General features: G+C 42.0%; 1 protein-coding gene across 1 annotated transcript in view; it reads left to right on the top strand.

Moving 5' to 3' along the window:
- Window positions 1-486: 486 nt before the first annotated feature.
- PAK3 (p21 (RAC1) activated kinase 3) overlaps window positions 487-18,125 on the top strand; it is a 276,680-nt gene continuing 259,041 nt past the window's right edge. Inside the window, exon 1 of the mRNA XM_058658938.1 lies at window positions 487-603. The gene's annotated coding sequence lies outside the window, so the exon portion shown is untranslated. The remainder of the gene's footprint in view (window positions 604-18,125) is intronic.

The following is an 18,125-nucleotide window of genomic DNA, read 5'->3' on the forward strand; positions in this document are numbered from 1 at the left end:
GATGATCATGGTGGTGACTCTCCTTGGTCTCCTTCTTTTCTCCTTGGCTATAGGGTTTCTATATATATTTGTGGATGTATGCTACCAGTGACCAGCAAGAATACTGTAAGAAGGGATACAGGCATTTTCTCCCCACTCTCCTTCCCCTGCCCCCAACCCAGCCACCCCCCCTGCCCGCACAGTCAGGCTTGCAAGACTGGAAGGGTTTCACTTCCGCCTGGCTGCAGGAACCACAAGTTCCAGACTAGGTCGGAATTGAAATAATCACAGTCAAAATACACCCAGATGCTTTCACACACCCAGACGCGCGCGCATCTCTGGGCTATGGGGCGCACGTGAGCCCACACCCGGCGCACTTAGCCTTGCCTCGCGTCAGAGCATCCTCAGCAGCTGCCACAGAAGCAGCCCCCTCCTTCTCCCCTGCCGCCTCCTCCTCCTCCCACTGCCGCCGCCACCGCTGCGATCTCCTATCCCCACTCGTCCTCTTTCCTCCCCCAGTTCCTGCTCCTCCTCCTCACATCCCCGGCTCCTCCTGCCCAGCAGCAAAGGGCAGAACCCTCGGCAGTGGCTCTGCTTCGCGCCGCCACGGAGAGGCTGACACAGGTCTGTGCTAGGGGAACGCTTTGTTGCCTGCTACTGAAGCGCCTGAGCTTTCAAGTGCCGCCAGGAGGGTATGGGGCGGCCGGGTGCGGGGGGAGAGAAGATTATTTCTCAGTTTTTCTGTCTGTCTCTATGAATAGATGGGGGTGGGAGGCCGAGAGGGTGGGAAGGCAGCTCAGTCCCTTTGCCAGTCCGTGGTCCCTCTTGGTTCATGGCGAGAAATCAGTGAAGCTGCTCGGACTTCTGCCTGCCCTCCTCCTGCCCACCCCTAAAGCTCCCTTTTCTTTGCGCCCCCATTCTCCGCATTCACTTCCCAGGGTTGAGCTTTCTCTTGTTCTGGAAGCTGAGTGATGGGGGCGGGGAGAGATGGATGGAGTCGATCAGTGGGGCACCTGGGTGCCTGGGGCTTTGTTACACAAAACAAAAACCCGTCCTCCCCAGCTTCCAGCTCCTGGCTAGGTTTCAGTCTGCCAGCGAGGTGGGGTGAGGGCCAGGCAGACTGGAGAAGTGAGAGAGTGAGAGGGGGCACTCCCTATGTGTGTGACTGGGCACACAGGAATGCAGTGGTGTGTGCTGAGATGGTGCGTGTTTTATGTGGGATGCAGTGAGTGTGAGTTGGAGTCGGGTGTGTGTGTGTGTGTGTGTGTGTGCATGCGCGCGCACACACACGCTCGCGGGCCGTGGGGCTTGGCTACTCTTGGCATTACATGTCCTTGGGTCTCATCCCATGCCAAGCTAGACTGCAGGAACACGCAAGCAGATCAGGTCCAACCTGTTCTGCCCATGTTGGAAAGGTAATGATGGTTTCAAAGTGGTGGAAATACCCTCTACTGAGGTAGTTGCCCAAGACTTTGTGGATGTGGAATTCTCAGCCAGCTTGACCAAACCCTGCTGCATATCTTTATTGTTCCATCAAAGATGCCCAACTTTCTTAGCAGGTTCCCCTCTCTCAGCCAATGAGAATGCAAAGCTCTTACTGTGTTCCCTGCAGTGCCTCCCCCACCTCTTTCTAATTAGTGAATCCTTATGTTTCGCTTACTGCAGCAGAGTTAATGGTATGCTAGGATATCGCTCTATATTTGGAGAAAAAGGGCCAAACTAAATGCATCCTTGTACTAGTCATGAATTTGATTTGGAAGTTAGCATTTTTTCCCCATCTTGAACCATAAGGTGTAAACTGGTATGGTCATTTTGTTTGTAATCAAATAAAGAAGAGATCAATAAAAATGAACAAAATGACTAAGCCTTCTCTTCGAATGCATTTTCTTTTGTGGTTTTTACACAACATTGTCTTTCAGAGTCCAAAAATGTACAGTTAAGGATAAGGATCAAAGCACTAACATTCATTGCACACCTGCTATGTGTCAGTACTAATGTTAGGTATTAGAGGTCTAGAAATGAATAAAACATCATCTCAGCTATCAGGGAGTGCAAAGGCTGGTAGGCAAGATAGATCTTGTAAACAGACAATTAGAGTATGACAAGGGACCGGCAGGATACTGTGACAGCATGGAGGATGCGTGCCTGGAAGGGGGTGAAGGTTATGATCCAGAATGGCTTCCCCAAGAAGGTGATATTTGAGTGGAGTGTTGAAGAATTAATTCACCAGGTGGCTAAGTGGAGACTAGTAACCTAAGTGGCAGAAACAGCAGTATTAAGGCAGAGAGATCATAGTTAAGTAAGACTGCAGGGAGTCTGGAGTCTGTCAATTTCTCAAAAATTTATAATGAATCTCTTTGGACTAAGATGATGATTAAGGGTGAACCCCAAAGCAACCAGTATTGTAGATTGGTAAGAATCATAAAACATCCATATCTTGAGAATTATCTTGAACATCTACTAATATTAATTCCTTTTCCTTTATGCAAACATAATTTATGTAAATGTGGATTTGCAAAGTAAATGAAGTGAATGGATAGTATTCACATTGCAGAATTTGTTTTACAAAAGGATTGCTAATCTGATCATCTTAAATGACAGTGACTCTCTGACATTTAAGGTGATGTTTTTTAACCAGAACTATTTACACAGAATCTTTTTTTTCACAGAACTTTGCACATAGCCGTTGTTATAACTGCATTATGTTTACATTTTGTACAACTTATCAATTGCAATGCAAGCTTTTTCCCTGATGATGTCAATTTTTTGAATACTAAAGAAAAGATGGAAACAGTGGTAATAAATATTAAATACATTGACTATGATCTTTTTGTCATTTATGTTGTGTATAAAATACAAAGTAGGACAAATTCTTTAGGGACTTTTATATTTTAGATACTTTTTGTAGTGTCACTGGTAATTACCAATGGCAATGAGGTTTCAGTGCTGTAAGTTAGTTTGGGAATGGCTATGTAATGATTGCTCTAACATTCATACAATTAAGCGGGAACATGGGCATATTCTGAATCTTCTGTAGGTGCTGATTGCATACACTAATGAATGGCCCTGGGAGTGAGACTGAGACATTGATGATTTTAACAGGAAATGCATGGCCACAAAATTATAATAATGAAGAGTGTTGGCTCTGAGGATGTAGATCAGGATCCTGAGCACCTTCCCTTTTAATGAAGACCAAAAATAGTCTTGGTTTCTATTTGAAAGCAAAGTCAACAGAGGTGGAAGAGATAGAGTCGACTTTCTTCCTAGTCTGGTCAATTTTCTGCTGCAGGGTAGAGTGCATCAAGATCCCATGTCCATAGGCTGATGAGACCAGAAGGTGTTGGCAGTATTTCTAAGAAACCTCCCCTGCATCTTGGGCTAGAATGGAATTGATCTGTCTGCTGTGTGGATACTCTAATCAGTTAATGGCTGGCCCAGTGCTTCCCATTGTGACTTCCGTAGAAGGCTAGTTCCACAGAATATTGGTAGCTCCTAAGAGATAGTGTGGGAGTGGGAGAAGGAGGAAAGGGAGCATGAAAAAATTTATATATTTATTTATTTTAATGGAGTCAGAGAGAGAGAGAGAGCGATATCTAGAGGGATCTTGTTCATCTGCTGGTTCATTGTCCGGGTGGGCGCCAATGGAGGCCAGGACTGAACCAAACTAAAACCAGGGGCCAGGAGCTTCCTCCAAGTCTCCCAAATAGGTAGTAGGGGCACAAGTGTCTTGGCCATCCTCAACTTCTTTTTCACAGGCCATTAGCAGAGAGCTGGATGGCAAGTGGAGTAGCCACTATTGGAGCTGGAATTCATATGGGATGCTGGCATTGCAGGTGATGGCTTTACCTGCCACAGTGCTGGCCCCAAGAAATGGAGTTTTGTGGTCAAGTTAAGTTTGGGAAACTCTTGGGTTAAACAACAAAACAAGTTTGTTTACTGCAGTGCTTCTGAAAATTTTTATTAATTTGAAGTACATCATGACTCTCCAAGAGAATAAAATATGCAGTATTTCTCAGATGTGCTTTCCCACAGAACCTAGTGTACCAACAAGCTCTCTGCTGGGCTCATGTGGAGAGGCACATTCTTGGGGCAGAAATGGACAAGAGCATTCTCTATGAGTGCAGAGGCTGTCGGTATCTTGCTGTGTAAACATGGATAAAAGATGAACTTGGATGACTTGCTCTACTCCTCTAGGCTTTTCTTTCCTCTGTCACCTAAAATGAGGCTGATAATCATCGCTGCTCTCACTGACTGTGATGGTGTGATGACAACTAAGATAATATCACTGCAAGTATTTTCAGCTGCTTAGAAGAAAGGCTCTGTACAAACTGAAGTTTGTTATGAAAGGGAAGTGAAAAATTAAAAAAAATTATCCTGATCATTCAGGCCCCAATCCATTATTTTTCTGCTGAGTTTTTGGGCAGCCTGCCTCGGTTCTGAGCTCTCCTTTGACTGCAGAGACCTATCCTCCTTCAATCTTGAGTGACTCAGTTCTCTACGCTTACTTTCTTTCACTTCCTGAAAATTTCCGTGTGGCCTTTAATTTCTTTGTCCAGAGGTATCATCAGCACAGCCTTCAGAGAAAGCCTATCAATCTGTACACACCCTGCTGACCAGAAAGCCTGGAGGTGGGAATTAAGTTGAGTAGCAAAGTTGCCTTTATCCTTCAGACTCATCTCTTGCCACAGTGCTGGAGAGCCATATTGGAAGGTACTCCGGTGGTCCTGCTGGACTCTTTTTCACAAGAGATCTTTCTTGAGCACTAGTTGCAGGGGTCTGTTTTTGTTCAGTTGGAAGCCAAAGCCATCTTTAGGGAAATTTAAAGACAAAAGAAATAGCACACACGTAGCTATGGACCCCTTCTGATTTCCCTGATGCCTGTTAACTCTCCAATCTCTTTTCTTTACAAGCTCCCTTGAAAACATACCTTTTGAAAATTAATGGCTCAAACTGGTTTGGGATGATGATTGATGTGGTGGCATTTGTGTTACTGGTTCTAGAGTGTTCTGTCTATGGATTGGCTCTTCTTAGCATCAAAGCAGCAAGCTTTGCTTACAGGAGGGAGGATTTCTTTAAGCTACAGAAAGATATATATGTGATAAAGACTTTGTGGTGCTGGTAAATGAGTAGTCAATATCTGTCAGGAAAGCCTAGTGGAGTGTGTTGCCAGCCTCCTGTTTGGATGAGGGCAAGAGAAGTGGAGTGAGTTGTTTAAGATCACACAGCTAGCATGCAGCAGAGGTTATTCTAATGCCTAAAACTTGGATCTGCTGCCTCCTACTGCTGATCTCTTAGATTCAGCCACCTTCTCATGCTGTTCAGGAAAGTGTAGGTTGCAAGCCCTGGCCCAAGTGGTGTGACCTCTCATGTAGCCACTTTAAGCAGAAGGACAGGTTTCTTGTGGAGTCTTAAAAGGCCATGTTTCTTTCTCCCTCTCCAGTCCTCTTAAGAGTATAGATGTCTGGCTCACCAAGCCAAGTAAGCAGTTGCAAATCTGAGTGGTTTTGCCCTAGAATCTCACTGGATGATACACTCATCCTAGTTTCTCTACCTTGCTGGTTATTAACTTTTTTGTGAGTCAAGGATGGAAGCTACAAATACACTCTGCAGAGAAAGTCCCATATGCACTGACATGTGCATATGATTTCAAGGCTATCCAGACCCGGAAGTCCTGCTATGCTTGCTGTTGGTTTCATACACAGCTTAGCGTAGGTACACTTGTAGGTGCTCCCTTACGTGCTGAAGTTTCCTAGAATTGTCTATATCAGCTTGGAAGTAATTGGAAATACCTGAAGCAACTTTTGTTAAATAGATGGGAAGAAAAGTTTAAGTGAAATTTCTTTAGGATAAAAGAATGGAATTGAATCCTGAAATTAATGTCAAAACAGGTAAGGAATGGAAATGAGTTAACTGTGTACTCTTCCCCTAACCTTATTAAGGAGAGTCAGGGGAAGGAGAGGAGGGGCAGGTTACAAGATTTGGAAGGATAAGAGAGAGGGCAGGTCCAGAAAGAGCTTCAATATTGCCATGTTTTAATGAAGTAAAAGCTCTTCCAAAAAAAATGGGAGAAACCTACCACTTCCCTCAGAATTTTTAAAAATTTTTTTCCCATAGTTCAACTTGTATATAGAAAAATAAAGCTCATGGCTTTGGGTGTTAGAAATTGTCTTAGAGGCCAGAATATTTTGTCCTTGTAAAGGAGGAGCTAGGTATTGAAGAGCGGCACAGCATTCCTTATTTCTTGTTTAAAAAAAAAAGTTTTTTCTTCCTATTATTTTTTTAGTTGTTGAAAGAGCATATACCGGTTTGTGCTAACAAAAATAGAAACAAGAACTAAAATAGCGCTAATACCCCATCGCATTCACAGTTTGTATGTGTCATTTTGAGTATGTTTTCTTAATTAACATTCAGCTATGTAAAGTAAGAAATGATGTGAGCGTGTTCCACATACCATATGTTTTGTACTAAACCGTGGTGTATCTGGAGGTCTTTACCTGTCAATGTACCATGCTTCATTCCTTTTAATAACTGCATAATATTGCCTTTTATGATTGCATCTTAATTTTTAAACCAAATTTCATTGATGAACTTTCACATTGATTCTACGGTTTTTTTTAATATTAAAGAACAGTAGTGCAACACACTTCTGTGTACCTGTTTTTGTTGTGCATGATTGCAGTTGGTTTTGCTGTATTCACAGTAGTACCATTGTCTGGTCACACAGTTTAGTTTGCACATGCCTCATTTTAAGAGAATCTGCCAAAGGGCCCTCCAGGAAGGCTACAAAGATTTACATTCTCACCAACAATGGCCATTTCTCCACACCCTTCCTTGCCAATTTCAGACATTATTGATCTTTTTAATCTTTGACAATGTGAAGTGTGAACAACTTCTCCTTTTGCTTTGCATTTCTTTTCAGTACTACCGAGGTTGAATGTCTTTTCATATGTTTATTGGCCATCTGTATTTCTTCCTCTGTGTGCTGTTTTTTTTCCTTGGCCTATGTTTAATCAAGTTGCTCTCATTTTGATAAACAAGATCTCTTAAGACTTTATTTTCAAGGTTCAGTTCTATAGTTTTGACAAAAAGAATCCCTTTATATACTTCGGATAGCAGGTAACTTATCTATCTTACAAATATATCATGCAGTTTACTGTTTGTCTTTTAACTTTGGGGTGTTGAGCTATATAAAAATCTTCATGATATTTAAAAATCATACTGGTCAATCTGTTCTTCACAAGCTCACAAATAGTGCTACAATTGAACATCCTTATACTGTGTTGTATGCATTTTTAGCTCTTTACTTCCTTAACATAAATCCCTAGATTTAGAATTGCTCTGTTAAATTGTTTCTATATACTGCTAATTGCTTTATAAAAGGTTTCTACCAATTTTACATACAACTACACCAAATATAAAATCATGCTTTGGTCCTCATCTTGATGCCTCTGAGCATTCAATTTGAGGTTTCAAAGTCAAGTGCTAGAAAGAAATTCATATCTGACACCACTAATGGCTAAGAGTAAAAATTCTTTACTGCAGCACGTGTAATGCATGTTTCACCTTCAATTATTTAAGCAAACAAGCATTTTAATTCATTTCCAGCTAAAACTGAGTCTAAAGCATTTTCCAGCATCAAACCCCTCTAAATTCCGTGTGAAATGAATGGCCATTTAGGGTCATCTCTGCTGGCAGCAGCCACAGCAGCAGATCATGACAGACTAACCTTGGAGCTTATCTGAAGACACTTAGGTAAAAAGCTACTGCTGCATCTTCACTGACCTCTAATGCCATCTTAGTTGGCCTTAGAATTTTCCAGAGGCTGAATGTTACATTGAACAGGAATCAGCTTCTCTCTAATTTGGCTTCTTATAAGGACAAGTCTGAAGCTCTCCCATGAGAAGTTATCTAACAGAAATAAACAGTGATGTCACTTTCTGCATGGGGAATAGAGACAAACAGGTACAGGTGTAGCCTCTCTCCTCACTCTGCCTGGGTTTGCCTCATCTGGCTCTTTTCTGCCAACATCCACATCCTTACAAGAGGATTTAGGTATTTGGTTTAGGCAAAGGAAAGGGCCTATGATTTAAGAGATGAAAGAAATCAGAATGGTTCTCTGGGTGGCTTACGAATATTGGTCATCTAATGAGCACCATAGAAATCTTAAAAGCCTTTAGAGGTGGCATAATCATGGGGAAGCATGAAAAAGTGGTAACAGTTGTTACTTACCCATTTTACAGATGGAGAATACATCTGGCAAAGAGAAATGTTCTGAGAACTGGAACTTTTTGGCAAGGTTCCCGACATATCCCTTAACACTTGTGAGCTAAAATATGGAGCAGTTTATTTCCTCTGGGCATGTATACAGGTGTCTTTAAAATGAAGCTTTCTAATTTGAGAGATTTCAAAATGTTCTTTTTGTTTATCAATTGTTCACTTTACTTAGTATGGTACTGGAACAGCCTGAATCTTGGATGCTTCTAAGTTTCCAGAAGATGGGTGGGCTATTGACCCCAAAGGAATAATCAGGATTACTTGAACTATTGACATTTATGAGTTGTGGTTTCCCACTTACCTCAAAATCTTGGTATTTGGCAAGTGGCTAGAGATCCTTTCTAATAGTGGGGTTTGGTTTTTCCTCTTAAGGATTTATACTAGAATAAGAGTGGTTTACAGCAGAACTGATTGTCAGATAATAAAATTACTACTCTTTCTTTACTGACTTGAGAAAATGGTTTTAACTGTTAAGCTAATGAATGTCTCCCTTTAAAGCAAGGTGCCTTTTCCTCAATGCTCAATAATTTAAAACTGAAGTACTATAGCCACAGATATAGTTTCTACACAGAAATCATATGATTCACTTTTGCTATATGATGATCATAGGAGTAAAAAACGTTTTTCTTTTTTGTCAAAAATTATGATACTTTTAGTAGAACTGGAAATTATCATAGTTCCTTTTCCCTAACGAATTGTTCCACATAGGACTCATTGCTTTTTAAAACTCTGACTAAAGCCAAAAGGGTACATCTGTGTCTATACTGAATCCAAAATGACAATCTCATTAACACAGGGGAAAGGGAGTTGATAAATGGAGCTTACAGTGAATTGGGAGGTATAAGACCTGGATTCAAGCTCTGGTTTTATCACTCATTAGTTGAGTGATCTTGAACATGTGTTTAAATATCTGTACACATCTGATTCCTCACATATAAAATGGGAGTACAGTTAGGAATAGATGATACTGAAATTCTTCCCATTTAAACAGAGCACTCTCATCTCCAAAATCAAAGCTTGTGGGAAACTCATTTGAGAGATTTTTAAAAAATGTGTGGGGATTTCCACCTCAGTGGATAGAATCTGAAACTCCAAGAGTGGAGCCAGGATGTTCATTTGTTCATAGCTTCTTAGGTGACTTTCTAGAGATAAGATCTTCTGGGTTTTCTGGCCAGAGGGAAGGAGAACATTTTCTGCAGTCGAGAAGTCCAGGTCTCCCGGTAGCACTGGTTTAGAAACCTAGAGTAAAAGACAACACTGGGGGATGTCAATTTTTTGACCTAGTTCCCTGGGGTTAATTTCTGAAGAGGTGAGTGGGGAGCCAATGTTCTTTTTTTTAATATATGTATTTTTATTTCATTTTATGACACAGTTTCATAGACTCTGGGATTCCCCCAACCCCTCCAGCCTCCTCCCCCCCCCCCCATTTTGGATTCCTCCACATTGTTGCAGTAGTATAGTACATATCCAGTCATGATTCCTTCATTGCGAGCATGTACCACGCATAGAGTCCAGACTCTTATTGTCCAGACAAATTCAATGATTTCCTTGGGAGACCATCCCTAGCTTGAAAGTAGAGCTGGCCGAATATCATCCCCTCCAATGAAAAGCCACAACATAACATCAACAACTGTTTAGAACCTTATGGAGTTAAATGACACGGTATTGCGTGACCAATATGTTAGAAAATGTAAGTTTTTAACCACATCCTGTGACTACTTCATTGACATTTTGATTTTAGTTTATACACAACTGGCTGCTATACACCTTAAAATGGTTATAGGGTACTATTCAGCTGTCTCGTGTCTATTTTCAGTTTTCTATTTAGCAGTGTATAGTATTGAAGCATGTTTTTTACCGAACTTAGTGAATTTTAGGATAGTGCAAACAAGCTTATGACTCTAATAAAGCATATGTTAGCAATTGAGGCTCAGAACAGTTTTAGGAGGAATGTGCAGAGAAATCTTCATTACCTTAGTAAGGAGTAACTAATCTTTGTGTCCTACTTAGTAAGGTATGTGTGAGTCCAAGCTGAGAGTTTCCTGTTTGTTCTAAGTCTATCTAATCTAATTTTTTGTTGTTCTCTGTCTATCTAATCTAATTTTTTTTTGATGGCTCCAGAGTGACCCTGGTGGTCATTGCAAGAGAGGGTGGGGATCCAAAGTTAGAACTAAGTAAGGTCCAGAGAAAGGTCCTCTCCCAAGTCCTGAAGGGAGTTTACTGTTCTTCTGTTTCTGTGGACCTCTAAAAGCTCCTAGCTGTTGTTCCAATGACATTAGATCCTGTGAGGAAGGATCTGGGCTTCTTACATCCCATGTGGGAGATCCGGAAGGGAGTGGATGACAGCAGAGTTCTTGGCCTATGAGGGCACTCCAATTTCCAGTGGTTTCCTTGGCAGTTGGGATATAGTCCTTGGTGCCCATACTAATATTTTTGGTGAGGATCTGGGAATCTTCAGGGTTGGGATACAGGCCTCCTCCTGTCCTCCTGCTCCACTCTAGGGTTCCCCCTGCTCTGTGCATGTGACCTCCTGTTAAGAGGCTGTCAGGATCATTCTTGAATCTCACTGTGTATCTGTAGTTTTGCTAATGTCTAATGCAGATTCGAGTCTGTTGTCTATAAGTTACCTGTTCTATTCTTGATAGGTTATACTTAACATCTTCCTCACACATTCTAAGAAGGTAGAAGATTTCTCTGCTCTCCCGAGAGCCAGTGTTCTTTTAATAAGAGCGAGTTTGGTTGAATAAAAATGTCCAGTTATTTGATAATGAGAATATTTCAACACGTCCCCTCCCTTCTTCCTCTGGCACAAAGTCTTTAGTAGAAGCACAGCTGACTGAAAAAAAAGATAAGTTTTCAGAACTCCTAAATCATTTAAACCCAAACTCTCATTTGACTTCTATTTCAAATTTCTATTCCTTCTTTGACTTTTTCAATTTTTGTTTTTTTCTCCAACAAACCCATGTGTTACAATGGGGTTCCCCTGCAACATGGAGTCTCAACACCCTAATTTTTAACACCTTACCTTCCGCCATCCTCCTTATATCTTAAATAAATTCTCCCCCTTCAACCCTCCCTTTCCTTAATCAAATAATCAGTTTTACTTCCTTCAGACAAAGGAATTTTCTCAGCATCATCATCCCTCTAAATGCAAAAAAGAAAGGATTCAAAACCCTTTTGTCCCCATATGCTTCTTTGTGTCATTCACTTCACTTTGGTGCTTCACTTCGCTTACAGAGAAGTTGCATGTAGGGAACTGCTTCTCCAATGCAACCTTCCAGTGACAGGAAGTATTCCTTTTGATATATATATAACTAGCATTTCCTAAGCCTTTGCTTCTTGCCAGGTACTGTGCCATTTGCTGCCTCTGTTATCCCGTTTAATCACACCCATGACTCCATGAGATCGATCGTAATGCACTTCTGTTTTATGAAGCAGGAAGTGGAAGCTCAGAGCAGCTAAGTGACTAGCACCAATTGTCACAAATGGAGAGTAGCAAGGTGAGTCTGTCTGCTTGCTTCTGGAGCCTCAGTGGTTAAATAGAGTACCCTGCTATTAAGGGCTCCTCATGGCAATTAGACTCTGTTGTATCAAAGAGGAATGTATAAAGGAACAGAAGTACTTGGGTGTGGTACATCTGAACCCTAAAGTAACTCCAAGTACCAACAAAGAAATGGGGTCCCATTTTAATGGGAGCCTTAAGGTTACTTGAGTTATTGTATTGTGTATTGTAAGCCTGGGGATGGGAAACTGTGTTTGATTCTTCAGGATTGATAACTGAGGAAATCTGTAAATGTTGGCAATGAGAAATAAATTCTGGATGCCAATTGGACTATTGTTAGTTTTGTAATTCATGGGAATGTGAAATATACTTCTTTGTATTCTTCATACCACTCACTTCAGAAAGACGGTCTCTGTAGGAAGCAGATTCCTAGGTGTTTTCAGCTGATGGGTGACTCAGTTAAGAGAAACAGTCAGGCGGAGAGCTGTAAAACAACAACAGTCTTGTTGGCTTGGATCTTGCATCTCTAGTTCACCCAAATCTCTCCTACCTGATTTGCATTATCAAACTTGCAACCTGCAGCACAGGGTATCTGTCATCCACTAATATAGATTTATGGAACTAGAATTGATATGACTGAAACTCATGAGCACAACAAATCACACACTGCAATTTCCGGAATCTATTCATAGGACCAAGTTTATCTTTCAACCCTAAACTAGCATCTCATTTGAAGGAGTTCAACTTTTAACTTGGAATATGGTGTGTGTTATGGGGATCACTGAACATTGTAGCAGCACAAAAATGGACAACTTGTTCTCTTTTTTTGGCAGTTTCCTAGAAATCTCTTGTATTGGTTTTAATTTTTCTGGAAGTTACTTTTGAGTTGAGGCCCTCAGAGGAGGCCCTGCACCCATTTTCCCTTGTTATTTGAATTCAGTCATGAGAATCTACACACATCAAAGACTTTATTCATGTGTTCCGTGTCAAGTGCCAAAAATAATTGCCGTTGTGGGCCTCAGTTTTTCCATCTGTAGTGATCTTCATGTTCCCTTGTCTATGGAGGTAGTGTTGAAAACAGACCACAGATGCTCCTCAACTTTTTTTTGTCTCCATAAATTCATTAATTAAAGATGTCATAGGTGGAAAATGCAATTAATACCCCTGATCTACCAAGCATCCTAGCTGAGCAACACAGCCCATGCTTCTCCTATCAGCCCTGCTAGTTATGTATTCCTTTTGGGCATTCTTCCAAGAAAACTGGCTGGAGAGCCCTTCTCCTCCACAAGTAGCACTTCAAGTAAGGCAACTACCTGCTGCCATAGTGACAATTCCTTCCTGATCAATAGAGCTGGGAATTAAACCCTAGTGACAGGACCTGCCTTGAGAAGGGCCACTCCCAGGGCAAGTTACCTGCCTCAGCCTGGTGACCAGGCAACTTGCCCTACCTACTACTAGCTGCATACCACTCTGGACATTTCTTTGTATACCAGTCCCCATATCTGGGACCCCAGAGTGACCATGTCAAGTAAATTATACTTTCGTTGGCGTCCTCCATGTTCCGCCCTATTTCTGGCCCTCGTTACTTCTTTTTAAAGAAATATGTGTCTATTTATTTGAAAGGTGTGGGGTGGGGGAAGGAGAGAGAGAGTGATCTCCTAACCACTGATTCATTCCCCAAAATGGCTGCAATGGCCAGGGCTGAATCTGATTGAAGCCAGGAACCAAGAGTTTTATTCGGGTCTCTCGTGTGGGTAAAAGGGTTCCAAGCACCTGAACCATCTCTGCTGCTTCCCCAGGTGCATTAGCAGGAAGCTGGATTGAAAGCAGAGCAGCTGAGATTCGAATCTGCACTGATACAGGATGCTAGCATTGCAGGCAGCAGCTTGCCATTCCCCCAGCTATCATGATTTCTTATATAAACTATTTAATATTGTTGTTGCTGCTACTTTTAAAGATATGGATTATAGTTAAAATTTATTAAGCCCTTATTATGTGTTAGACTGGGTATTAAGCACTTACATGCATTACCTTATTTAATAGTCACAGCATCCCTATGAGACAGACACTGTTGTTGCCATTTTCCAGATGAGGAGTGGCAGCGGCAGTTAGTATTCATTGTCTACTATGTACTAAGTCATATGCTAAATATTTGACATATTTTCTCTCATTTAATCTTTTTCTAATTGTACATAGGCATTGTTATTACTACTAGAGATATCTGAGTATTAAGGGACCATATGGAAAGCTAGACATGCATGACCAATTAGACTTTGGATATATCTTACAGCTTGTTTTTCCCCATCACACTTTCTACTCTCCCACCAGGCACTTGGGTATAGTAGACATTACTCACTCTGAATCCTGCTTGGACATAGCCAAAGACAGGAAGGTCATGTGATAAGTAACTCCCCACAGCTGAAGAAGACTGTGGATAGGTTGCTATGGAATCTTAGATGTAATCACAAAATAAACAAAATATGTGACATCTTCAACAAATACATAGCAAAAAAATCTATATATATCTGCATCTATATCTATATATCTTCATCTATATCTATATATCTTTTACAGTTTTTGCACCAAAATAAGCTTCTGGAGTTTTTAAAATTTATTTTATTTTTATTGGAAAGGTGGATATACAGAGAGGAGGAGAGACAGAGAGGAAGACCTTCAGTCCGATGATTCACTCCCCAAGCGGCCACAATGGCCGGAGCTGAACCGATTCGAAGCCAGGAGCCCAGAGCCCAGAGCCCAGAGCCCAGAGCCTGTTCCAGGCCTCCCATCTGGGTGCAGGGTCTCAAGGCATTGGGCCGTCCTTGACTGCTTTCTTAGACCACAAGCAGGGAGCTGGATGGGAGACGGGGCTACTGGGATTAGAACCGGTTCCTATATGGGATCCTGGCGCATGCAAGGCGAGGACTTCAGCTACTAGGCTACTATGCCAGGCCCAATAAGCTTCTATTTTAATTCCGCTATCCATAAATCTTTGGAATTACCCTTATATATAACTGAGTTAGCATGCCAAAGCAAGACCAAACAAAAAAAATGCACTATTGCAGGTTTTCTGAAATTCCTACAGAGATTTTTTTATTAGTGTGTATATTTGAGAGGTAAAGTTACACAAACAGATGCACGCACACAGACAGACAGAGAGAGGGAGAGAGATATTTCAAATCTTGCATCTTTTGGTTGACACCCCAAATGACCCCAAAGGCCAGGGTAGGCCAGGCTGAAGCCAAGAGCCAGGATTCTCATTATGATCTTCCACGTGGGTGACTGGGATCCAAGGATTCGGGCCATCTTCTGACGCTGGATCTGAAACAGAACGGCTAGATCTAAACCAGTAGATACTATCCTCCTGTAGACTTCCATACAGAGTTTTTTGATCCTGCAGTTCTGAAACGAGAAGCTGCAGATTCTGCATTTTATTACCATCCTGGGTAATTCTGATGCAGATGACCCCCGGATACCCATTTTTTTTTTCTAGTAGCAATTTTGTTAGCCACATTTATTGACAAGAGTACACTTTATTTTATTTATTTATTTTTTATTTTAGGATATGGGCCTTCTGCTTCTGCTCCCTCCTCCCTGTCTTACATATTTTGCTGGGTAGAAGGGCTTCCTGTCCATGGACACTGGTCGTCAATCCTATTTTGAGATATATTGGCTTCAGAGAGAAATGAAAGCAGGTACAGAGGCATTACCAGCTTCTTGGATACAATGTAGATTATCATTCCTGTGCTCTCCTTTGGGGAAAGTCCAGGGATGGGTCACCAAAGAGGAAGTTTAACAGTCCTTATAACCAGAGTAGGAAGGGCCAGGAGGCCAAATTTTTATAACATTTGAACTGTGTCTTTTTGTTTTTAAAAAGATATTTTATTTAATCTGAAAGGCAGAATTACAGAGAGAGAGAGAGAGAGAGAGAGAGAATCTTCTTATCTATTGCTTCACTCCTCAAACAGCCATAATGACCAAGGATGAACAAGACTGAATTGGGCTGAACAAGACTGAATCCATGAGCCAGGAGCTTCACCTGGGTTTTCCACCTGGGCGCAGGGGCCCAAGCAGTTAAGGCATCATCCCTTATTTTCCCAGGCAGATCAGCAGGGAGCGGTATCAGAAGTAGAGCAGCAGGGATTTGTACCTGCACATGTAAAGAATGCCAGCACCATGGGTGATACCTTCACCCACCACCCCACAATGCCAGCTCCTGATCTGTGCATTTGGCTTGAGCGTATAGGCCATTTTAGAGAAGGCCTCAAGGAGGCGCTATATGATGATTTAATCTGCAGAGACAGCACCGCCCCATTCCTGAAGTTAATTCTCAGTGGAGCTGAATTGGGCTTTTTGCCCTGTACTCTAGGACCAACCAGAGGTGTTAGAGGGGGATGAGTGTGGATTTAGCATCTCAGTGAGATTAACAGTAGCCAGCAGTTCCCTGCCTGCAGATACCTAGTCCTAGCCCAGCCAGTTCAACTGCCTACATAGCAAAATGCGCCCTGCATCTACCTCCAATGACCTGGGGAGTGTAGAAACCACCTTCCTGTAAGTGCCCAGGGGTGAACATCTAAGCAGCTGTATCACTGTGGCTCTCCACTTCCCCATCTTCCACCTCTCCTGGTGGAGAACTAAGACTAAGTTGCAGAACACAAAGCTGGCAGCAATGGACGGTAAGGGTTTCACCTTGTTTCTAGATTTTCAAAGCTTCCAAGACAATCCTGCAGCCAATAAATCACATTTGTACCAACATCACCCTTGGTCCTTGCCATACCTTCTTCCTTCCCCAAATCTGAAATGGGTAAGCCCTTGGTGGGGATCAGTACTTTCCAAATAAGTCCAACTCAGAATTTTAAGGCCTCTCAAGTCCTCTGAAAAGCTCTTCTCCCTCAAATGCAAGTCCCTCTCCTCTCCTGGGAAGTCTCATCGCTATACATATTTGTGATTTCTCTTTGCACTCCATCCTCTCTCGCAGGCATTTGCATGTGTCCTTTGAGACCTATGTTGCACATCATCAAATTCCCCTGGCCCTTTACCTTCTGCGGGATAGTCTATCCCAGCACACCACAGTGCTGGCTACATGCTAGTTGCACCTAGGGAGCCTTTTAACAAGGACTGAAACCCAGAGTCCGTCTCCAGAGATTCTGATTCAATGGGCCCAAGGAGAGCCAGGGCTTCGGTACTTTTTCAAAAGAATGTGTGCAGGTAACAGTAGTGTGCAGTCAGCTTTCCAAACCACCGAGACATGCTCGCCTTTACAGACACATCAGTTCTCTTGCAGCTTTGGCAATCGTGGCCTTTTCGGTCTCCTGGGTTGCGCTGGCCATAGAGCTGAAGGGTGATGTTCATATTCTCCTATTTCCCTAATACTATTCCCAGGAATTTTGTGTCCATCCAGAAAAAAATAAAATCTAGCAGATAACCAAATTAAACCTTTTTTGTTTTAAAAATAGTTTTAAAACCAAATTACATAAATAACCCTTTGAGACATACCCTATCTGTACAGCCTTTTATAAACTTTATCCTAACTCATTCACTCACATTTTCCTGGACTTGTTCTTTAAATATTTATTTATTTTTATTTGAAAAGCAGATTTACAGAAAGAGGAGGAGAGCCAGAAAGACAGAGATCTACAGCTGCTGCTTTACCCCCAAATGGCCACAACAGCCATAGCGGGGCTGGTCCAAAAATAGGAGCCTGGGACTTCTTCCGGGTCTCCCACGTGGGTGCAGGGTCCCAAGGCCTTGGGCTGTCCTCTACTGCTTTCCCAGGCCACAAGCAGGGAGCTGGATGGGAAGTGGAGCAGTTGGGACACAAACCAGTGCCCATTTGGGATCCTGGTACTGCAGACAGAGGCCTAATTTGCTATCCCACACTGGCCCCTTCTGGACTTCTTATAACTGGCTTAAATAGTCACTTCTGCAACCTAAACCATTCTTTGCTCTTGGATGATTTTAATGTTCTATGCATGATTCAACACCCTGAACTAAATGATTCTTTTTTCTTGGATAAATATTCACAGGGTTTCTTACATATCAAGCATTGCCATTTGTAGTAGGCATCCAAGTATAGCACTGGGAACATGGGAAAAATTTCATGCCTTCGAGAAGCTTTTGATCAGGATGGTGGTAACTAGGGAGGTACCCCACCAGTCAGTAAACAAATAAACAAGAAAGCTGATACGTGGAATGTCCACTAATAATGAACAATGTGGCAAAAATAAAACACAACAAAACAAAAAACTAAATTGGGAATGTTGAAATGTTGAGAAATAGGGATAGATTTTAAATATGAGAGAAGCGGGCAAACATTTGGTGTGCAGGTTAAGATGTCTCTTAGCAGATTAGTGTCTGAGTTCAAGTTCTACCT

Source organism: Ochotona princeps, chromosome X (assembly GCF_030435755.1).
Source record: "Ochotona princeps isolate mOchPri1 chromosome X, mOchPri1.hap1, whole genome shotgun sequence".
Taxonomy (NCBI): domain Eukaryota; kingdom Metazoa; phylum Chordata; class Mammalia; order Lagomorpha; family Ochotonidae; genus Ochotona; species Ochotona princeps.